The sequence below is a fragment of the Rhinatrema bivittatum genome, chromosome 2 (genome assembly GCF_901001135.1).
Source record: "Rhinatrema bivittatum chromosome 2, aRhiBiv1.1, whole genome shotgun sequence".
NCBI classification, from domain to species: domain Eukaryota; kingdom Metazoa; phylum Chordata; class Amphibia; order Gymnophiona; family Rhinatrematidae; genus Rhinatrema; species Rhinatrema bivittatum.
Genome location: NC_042616.1, coordinates 37,333,509 through 37,342,990, shown reverse-complemented (window position 1 = coordinate 37,342,990; position 9,482 = coordinate 37,333,509).

The following is a 9,482-nucleotide window of genomic DNA, read 5'->3' as shown; positions in this document are numbered from 1 at the left end:
TTCTGGTTTTAAGATATTTCCTGGTAGGAGCCCTACTGGTAACCTGGCCCTTTCTTGGATTTGGGGTATGGGGCACCCTGTGTCTGGGATGCCCAGGGATAGGGAAGACCTGCCCATCAGAGGTGGTAATCTATTGTAAGGAGTAACTCCATTTTTTTGGGGGGGGGGGGGGGGGGGGTTAAAGGAAAAGGACATTAAGTTGGAACATCCAGGAGGAAGATTGCTTTTGGCTGCCCCCTACCTTCCTGCATTGGAGTAGAGTAAGAACCATTATCCAGGGATCCACAAGAGAGACTGAGCTGAGTAAGGAGCTAAAAGATCCTGAGTACAAGAACTGTGATTTCGTTGAGGATGTCCATCCTGTGCCTTAATGCCTGGGGAGAGAGAGGTTGGGGGACTCTGCGAGGACGGGATTTTTACTATCTTTGGAGCGGCTTTACCCACCCATCTTAGGGATACCCTGCCCAGGGGGGACCTCCACTTCACCTAATTCAGAGGGTGGCCGGATCCCTTGCCCGCAAAATAGATTCCTGCACAGACAAGAGTGCAGGATTGTAAAGAGAGCCAGAAAGACTATGGTGCTGGATTCCTATTTATTGTGCCATTATTTATCAATGTTTACAGTTAAGACTTTTCTTTTGGACACAAATCCAGTGAGTCCAGTGTGGTGATTTGGCACTAGCACACACAGTGAAAGTAAATACCCCTATCCCAGGGACAAACTGAAGGGTCCTGAAAGATAACTCTAATCCCCCTCCCCCCATAAAAAGGATGCACACTCTGGGAAAAGAGTCGCAGAGAAGAGCTAGCCAGGGTCCCTGCCTCAAAGAGACAATACATTCTTTTATGGTCCCACCCATGCAGGACAGTCACACCGGTGTGGGGTTACATAAATAAATTACTCTTCAGACCAAATCTGTTCTTCAGAACAAAATCTTTACTGAAACTGCTAGCAGGAAACACAAAATCCAGCACAAGTACATCTGGGGCAACCAACTCCTGGATGGCTTCCAGTATCAGGAAATAGCAAGAGGCTTTCTGTAGAGACACCAGGATGGGATTCCTTTTTGGTTCCGATGTAGGGTCCATACCAGGAACCAGAGTTTTCAAGGTCTGGGAGACGAGAGCTGGCAATTTATCTCTGTGGAAAAATCGTAACATGGTCCGGTATGGCTCCAGGCCTGGGGGAATTTCCCCATCCTCCAATGAGTCTGCATCCCCATCATTGTCCGTGGTGTCTCCGTCCCTGAAAGAGATACCTTTGGTGAGGCGGAGGCATGTCCCGAGGCATGCTGATAGGGCTGGGAGGATGAGGCCTTCCCAGCTGGGGCTCAGACTGGGCAGGTGCAGCAGCTGACTGCGCCTGGACAAAGGCTTGAAGGCCCTGAAAGAATTCCACCCAACGAAAGGTTGCCAATCCATACTTAGCCCAGGAGGAACTGGGGTAGGGGCCACTGAACTGCCCTCTCCCGGGGAGGTCGCAGCCCAGGGTTTGCTCAGATCCAGGGTGCTACCAGTTAAGGTCGTGGCTGACCCATCCTCTGACTGGGAGGGGCCGGGCTTGGAGAAGTTCTGAGAGTCCAGCCCTCCCTGGGCTTCCTCTTCTAGGTCAGACTGTGCAGCCTTAATATGGCAGGCAGCACAAAGGGAGTGTCACTTGTGCTTCTTTGTTGCCAGAGCCATAGTTAACTGTAACTTGTGCGTTCATCCGGTTAGCGCCTGAGCTGGAGCTCACACAAATCCGCCCCGACCCCTGTTAAGTATAAGCATCTGGTTGTGCATGAATGTATGCGTGTGGTTATGTGCGGTTATGTGCACAGGTGTGCACACACTTTTGCTGGCGTTAGGCGCACAATAGGGCCAGCCCGCACCGCTCATACCGACGGTCAACTAGGGAAAATGGCGCCGCACCAAATTGTGCACAAGATGGCACATTTGAGACCTGCCATGTGGAGTGCCTACCGAGTCTGAAGCGGGGCCTAGCCCATCGAGGGGCTGCTCGACCTGCTCGGAAACCCCCTTTCCTTGCCCTAACGGGATCGGGAACATCGTCGGTACAGCACGCCAAGCAAGGAGTCCAGAGGAAAGATTTACTGAAGCTATTCCACGTCTCTGAATCTTTATTTACCTGGGCTCAGCGCTTACCGGCTGAGTACAGAGATGGTCTCCGGCTGTGAGGGGAGAGGGCTAAGACCGTCACCGCCGCTCTTGGCTTTCTGAACTCGCTATCTTTCAGCTGCTTCCGCAGCAAAGTGCATGCTGGGAACTGGCTACCGGACCAAGGCACACCTCTGAGGGATCTCGGAAATCACGTCAGGAATTCTCAACTGGGGGAGGGACCATTAGGTATCACCGTAGGAGAGTGGAACTCGAACTTAATCCAATTTAAAGGTAAAATTTCCTCTTCTAAAGAGTACTGTGTTCCCGATAGGGAAGGCACAATCCACTTCTGCTAGGAGACAGAGAGATATTAGATGGCTCAGGTCACTGCAGGGGTATATATCTAGGGTGACTCCGTCTCCATCGGGGAGCACATAACCCATTGGTCCTGAATCCAGCTGGCTACATGTTAGGAAATACTGAAATAATATCTGCCCCAGAGAGGAAGAATTAGTACATCGCATAAAACAATAGAAGAATGGGCATCCTCGGCGACAAACTCCTTGGCAGCACTAGAAAAGCAGGTGAAAACCCTTGACGAGGTGGTGGTGGACTTAGATAGATCCCACTGATCCAGTGTAAGAGTGATGATGGTTTCGGAGAAGTTGAAGGGTCAGAATGTAAGGGAGTTTCTGGAGAGATTTCTCCACGAGGTGCTCCATCCGAGAGAGAGCGATCCTCGTTTAGAAACTGACAGAGGCCACCGCATACCAGGATAGGGTAGATCTTTATTATTAAATCTCAGAGATATCAAACCATGGAGTGGGTTCTGAGAAAGACATGGGAGCTGGGTCCTCTGTCCTATCAAGGGAACTGTGTGGCCATATTTCTGTTGCGTCCGTCGGTCTCAGACGGCTCCGACCTCTGTGCCTCACCTTTTTTCCTTCTCTCTCCTCAAGCCTTGGGAAGATGGCTGCTGCTACATCTTCATGCTGCTCTCTCCGGCTTCCCCGGATCAGCAACGGCAACAGTGTTCACCATGATTTTCCTGAAGGCCTCCTAGGGTGTGTGTGCGCATGCCACCCACGCCTATATCCACGTCATGGCGGGAACCTCGGGGGCGTCCCCTCCGAGTGACATCATCACATCCTGGTATTTAGCCTGCCCTTCGTTTGCTAACAAACTGAGAAAAGGACAGTCATGTGCACCATGGTTGGATTGTGGTGAAGAGAAGCAACCAAAACAATACTATATATCGGTTTTACTTCTGACTGACAGTGAGACGGAGGAAGTCTGAACATAAATCTGCGGGCTATCCTATATCCTTTTATTTATTCATAACGCATATTTACAAATATTATGACCCTTAAGTGTGGTAAACCAGTGAGTTCAATAGGGAAAGGAGACAGAAGAGTATAAATACACATGTACTGGAAGACCCCAAGAGCCTGAGGGAGCAAATCCTTAAATGGGGATATGACTCCAAGCTCACCAGGCATCCTGGCATAAGAAAGACCTTGGAGTTAATTTCCTGTAACTATTGATGACCCCAATTAACCCAAGATGGAAAGAACTATGTATCGTCTTGTGAGAATTTTGCACAGAATAAAACATCTTATCTCTGGACCCTGGTGATTTCTCCAGCCTCTGCTAGTGCCCGTCCATCCATGGTCCCCCATCGCTGTGGGCAATATAATGGAAATCCCATATTCCATGGATCACACTATGATTTGGGTCATGTTAGACCTATTTTAAAAAATGGCACATTTTGTCCTACTGAAGTCCTTGCCCTCTGCTCCAGTATTTGGATAACTATTCTTCAAACACATCTTCAATGACAGACTAATGCGTATGGACCAGGACCTTGATGTTACTGTGTCTGGCGATCTGAAGGCAGCAAAGCAATGTGACAAGGTGATAGCTAATGCCAGAATTATGCTGGGCTGCAGAGAGAAGTGACCAACAGTAAAAGGGAGGTGATAATGCTCTTGTACAGATCCTTGTTAAGGCCTCATCTGAAGTACTGTGTTCAGCTCTGAAGACCCTATCTCAAAAAGGAATAAGACAGGATAGAAATGGTCCAGAAGAATGGAACCAGTGTTATGGCATCTGTTTCAGAAGACCTATGAGGACAGTGGACAGGAGGTGCAGGGGAGATATGACATAGACCTTAGGATACCTCAAAGGTATTAATGATGCACAAACATCAAACCTTTTCCATTGGAAAGGAAACTACAATTAGGGGGTCACAATATGAAACTCAGAACCAACATAAGGAAATATTTCTTCACAGAGAGGGTGGTGTACATCTGGAATGCCCTCCTGAAAGAGGTGGTGAGGACAAGAACAATAAATTAATTAGTAAGCTTTACTATCATTAGGTGTTACATTTCTGCAGGAGGATAACCTGCATAGAATGGCATTTATTACCCTTAATGGAATCTATAAAAATAAACTCCATGAAGCAGCTTACTACCATCAGTAGTTACTACCATAAACAACTTGCTGGGCAGACTGGTGGACCATTTAGTCTTTATCTGCCATTATTGCTATATTACTATGAATTTTGGGTAAAACATAATAACAGGAGAATCTGCAATCAAAAAAGCTGCCTCTTTATCAGTGATGAAACTTTGCATAAGAGCTGACAAAACCAATGATGAAAAAAAGTTGGATGTAAGAGCAAGAACATTTCTTCATACACATCATATAATTTGTAAGAATCAGCATATACTGAGATTGTACATCCCCAGGGTTGAAGGCAGTATTCATTGCAGATCTCCTGCAACCCAGTGTACTTGTGGATCTTGAGGACTGGAGTTGACCACCACTGTCCTATAGTGCTCTTTACTGGACGTTTGTCTTAGTTACTTGTGAACCTTTCATTAGAATTGGAGTTGATCACCCCCCTGTTGTCCATAGTAAACTCTGTTATTCAATTGACGACAGACCTCAACTTCATACGTGCTCCTGTCAAGTATAACTGTACAACCTCCTTTATCAGCTGGCTTAATATCGAAGTTTCTATTAGCTGCCAATGTTCAAAAAGAATAACATGATTACTGACAGTCAGAGGACACCAAGGAAAGCATTTACATGCCACCGACAGATCTGCCTCAACCAAAGTATCAGACTTATCCTGAAAAAAAAATTTAAAAGTCCTTTTATAATTTAAGAGAAAGGTGCGAAATATGAATGGATCATATAAAGAATTAGCATAAATGATGGACCCTTATTAAGTACCTGCAATTCGTAAGGGTTGATAGATCGAGAAGATAAATTCAAAACAGACTAGGAGACCCACGAACCGACTGATGATGAGTCCACAGGATGTGCCCTCCCTTGTGTGTTTCTTAAGTCTCTTTTGCCTCATGTACCTTCTAAAAAAGGAGCCAATCCCATTTCTTCACCACAGGAATTGTCAGAAGATGAAGAGACAAAGATCACAGGGTTCTTTTTGTTTACCATGTCAATTATTAGACATCCAAGGATATACTAAACCTTGGCAATAATTACCTTCATCTCTTCTAATTTTGTTTCTTAACGTCATCTGTTTCAATTCATTATGGAAAAGATTCATGGAACGAGTAAACTCAGCAAACTTTAAATTAAACATCTTCTCATCAAAACCCAATTTCAAGGATTCCATACAGTTATCTTTGATACTTTGGGTCTCAACCACAGAAGCCTGGGTGATTTCAATTATTAAAGCCATTAAAATCCATCCCACATCAAAAAACAGAATAAACTTTTCAAATCATTAAAAAATAATATTAACAAAAACTAAAGCACATACAAATATTTAATAAATTTCATACTATACAAACACGGAAGTATCCACAAACTCTAAACAAAACAAATAAAAACACAAATATCAATAATCAAACAAAAAATAAATCTAAAAAACAATAGTACTGCCACCCAAAAAAGGGGTCATAATGAGAGACCTGTGGCTTACAAAAAACCCCAAAGATAGTCCCAATTTAAAAAAAACAAAAGGAATCCTTCAATTCACTAGTCTCAAGGGATTCACAAATTTCCCAATTCTTGACATTCAATTGCCCATGGATCTCTCTCATATCATACTAGGAGGGGCCTGATTCAAGAAACTAAGATATGACCTAATTCAAGAAGGTGAGCAGCGATCATATTAACCCACAATGTTTCACTCCAAGCTTCTTCAGAGGATCCTTATCGCTGCCTCATTTTCATGGTCTCTAATTCGATCATTTGATACTTGAGGATCTACTCTCTCTCCATATAATACACAGAATAGTTTCCTGGTACTGACATCTCTATCAGCAATGACATTTTTGTGGTTTTCTCCTCTATAACAATATCCAGTTTTGTTGCATCAAGCTGCTTATTTATTGAGATGGGGAAATCCCAGATCACAATGTCTTTATTCTCTACAATTCTCTCAGGGCTGTGTTCCCAGTGCTTTTCTGGCTCAGTGTTACAATATTTACACAAATTCCAGTGGATTAGATGTGTCACTTCATTATGCCATCTTGTATACAAGCCTTCTGACAGCAACACTAAACATCCAGCGATAAGGTGTATAACTGTTTCTTGTTCTGTTTTACAGACTCTGCATTAATTTGTTTTATCAGTTGTTTCTATGCTGGCTGTAAACCATTTTGTCTGTCATCTGTTATCTTGTGCAGCAATTATTAATCTTTCATCTTCAGGTGTAAGATTACCTCTCTAGAATGTAATGTACCTCCCTCTAATCTACCTCTCTGTAATGCAATGTGCCTCATTTTAATCTCACTTTAATGTAATGTACCTCACTATTATATTTATGTACTTGCCAATTGATTTTCATTGTCAGCCGGTCAGATCTTTTAAAGAGTTTTTTCTCTTGTTTTGAAAATTCCGTTGCCTCTTTCCCAACATGTGCTGGTAAATGTTGTGCCAGGAAGTGGACCCTTGGCCTGATGCAGGATAGGTAACCCCTCCGGTCGGACCCGGAGAGTATCTGCCACCAGGAGGCGGAGCCCAAGAGAAGATAGAGGCTGTCAGGAGTTTCACCAATAGCAACCTGGGGTTCCCTTGGGTTAAGCCCTCGGTTACCTAGGCCACCTGGTCTTAGGCGGGCCTCGCAGGGTCTCCCTGAGAGGAGGCGCAGGGGCTTGCCCATCAGGATCAAGGGTACGCAATCAAGACTCAGGTTAGAATGTCCAGGAGCCACAACAGGCCAAAAGAGAGAGTCCGAGTGGATAGCGAGGATCAGGGCCAGACTAGAGAGCGAAGGGGTCAGCCAAAGCAAGGGTCAAAACGGAAGTCGTTCCAGGCAGAGGTCAGATCCAGGCGGCGGTCAAGGAAAATCAGAGTCAAAGCCAAGGTCAGTACCGTAAGATCAGTCCAGGGTACTACCTGAGAAGGCAGGGCAAGGAAGCTGGAGACACTGGAGAACACTGGAACGCTGGACAGAAGACACTGAACAAAAGACACTGGAACCGAAGACCCAGGAGCAAGGTACAGGAGCAAGGGTACATGAACGCAGAGGCAAACTAGAGACACCGAAGTGCAGACCCGATTCCCAAGGCCCCGAGCTAGGGGCCGGGCTGTGATATAAGTACCCGGAGTCGGTGACATCAGAATCGGGTGTCGCCCGATGGTTTCCCGCGCTCGGCCCTTTAAAGCAGCGCGGGTTCCGTGCATGTGCTAAGAGCGGGGCCGACGCAGAGGAGGACGCCGAACCCCGGCGCGAGGAGAGTTGTGACGAGGTAGGCTGTACGGGAGGCGGAGAGGCCTGAGGATGCTGTGAGCCGTTGGCGGAGAAGGGAGCAGTGCTGGAGCTCAAGGAGGGAAGTGCAAGGTGAGCAGAGCCAGCCGCGCAACAGTAACCCCCTTCTAGGCCTCCCCCTTAGCAGCCTAGGCTTCCCTGAATGGTCCCTGTGGAAGTCAGCAAAGAGTTTCTTGTTGTAGATGTGATGGGAGGGCTCCCACGAGTTTTCCTCAGGGCCGAAGCCCTCCCACGACAGGAGGTACTCCCAACAGCCATGATGGCATCGAACATCCAGGACTTCATGGACTTGCATGATGTCCTCCGGTTTGGCCATGTGCTGAGTGGGAGCTGGAAGCTTCCTGGAAGGCCAAGATAAAACCAATGGCTTGATGAGTGTGCCTGAACAGAAAACCAACATGGAGAAAAGAAAATGACCCAGAATTCTTGGTTTTTTTAGCCTACCTTGGCTGTATGAACTCTTAAGTGACTTATTGAGAATGACTTGCAGAATTCTCAGGACATCTGGACAGGCAGTCAAGCTGGCTCCATAAGGTTACGCCTCTTCATAGGGTCACACAAAGCAGAAACCAATGGCGGGACCTTCAAGCTATCCTGCCACAATAAAAGGCACTATTCTCAGAAGTATCTGTAAACACAACTTCAGATGTGTTAATTACCCTGACCAGCAAGATTCTAACAGAACAAAGGACTATCTAGAGAGTGATGGTAAATGGGGTCCACCTGGGAAAAGTAATCAGGGCAGTTTTACGGATAATCACATCATGCTGTTGACATGACAACCTATGTAAATGATTCTTTGGGCAGTCATGCAACTCTCTAGAATCTTCTACCCTTGTACAATGTGGAATGTTATCTATAAAAGAAGGATCACTTCCTGTATATGATGAGATGCTGGTGGACAGTTTGTAAGAGAAATGGCATCAGCATCTCCCAAGAATACTTAATAAAAAATTATGCTTTCTACAAAAATCTAAAAATTCTTGTATTCCTGGACATAAGGTCCATAAAAAATGGCATGGTGCTTAACAGGCTTGAGCAGGGACACGTGGAACGTGTTGTGGATGCCCATTGATGCTGGGAGTTAGAGTTTGTATGATACCGCTCCTACACGCCTGGTAACCGGAAAGGGCCTAATGAAACGAGGTGCCAGTCTCTGAGAGGGTAATTGGAGATGAATGTGCTTGGCACTCAGCCAGACCTTCTGTTCAGGTTGGAATACTGGTGCGGCCCGTCGGTGAGCGTCCGCGAATTTCTTGGCCCTTTCGGCTGCATGGGTCAGCTTGGCCTTTACTTGGTCCCAAAGTCTACATATGGTTAACGTGGTGGACTGCGCTGCCGGTGAAGGAACGGAGAGAAGGATAGGAAGTGGTAGACGTGGCTGACGTCTGAAGACCATGGAGAAGGGCGAGACATCGGTGGCAGAGGTGACATGGGTGTTGTGGGACAATTTCGCCCATAGTAACAGGTCAGCCCAGTTGTTCCGCTGGTCATTCACATACGATCTCAGGAAGGTCTTTAAGGAACGATTTGTTCTCTCGGCCTGCCCATTGGACTGAGGATGGTAAGCTGAGGTTAAGTTCAGGGTAATGTTAAACTTGGCACAGAGGGACCTCCAGTATTTGGCTGC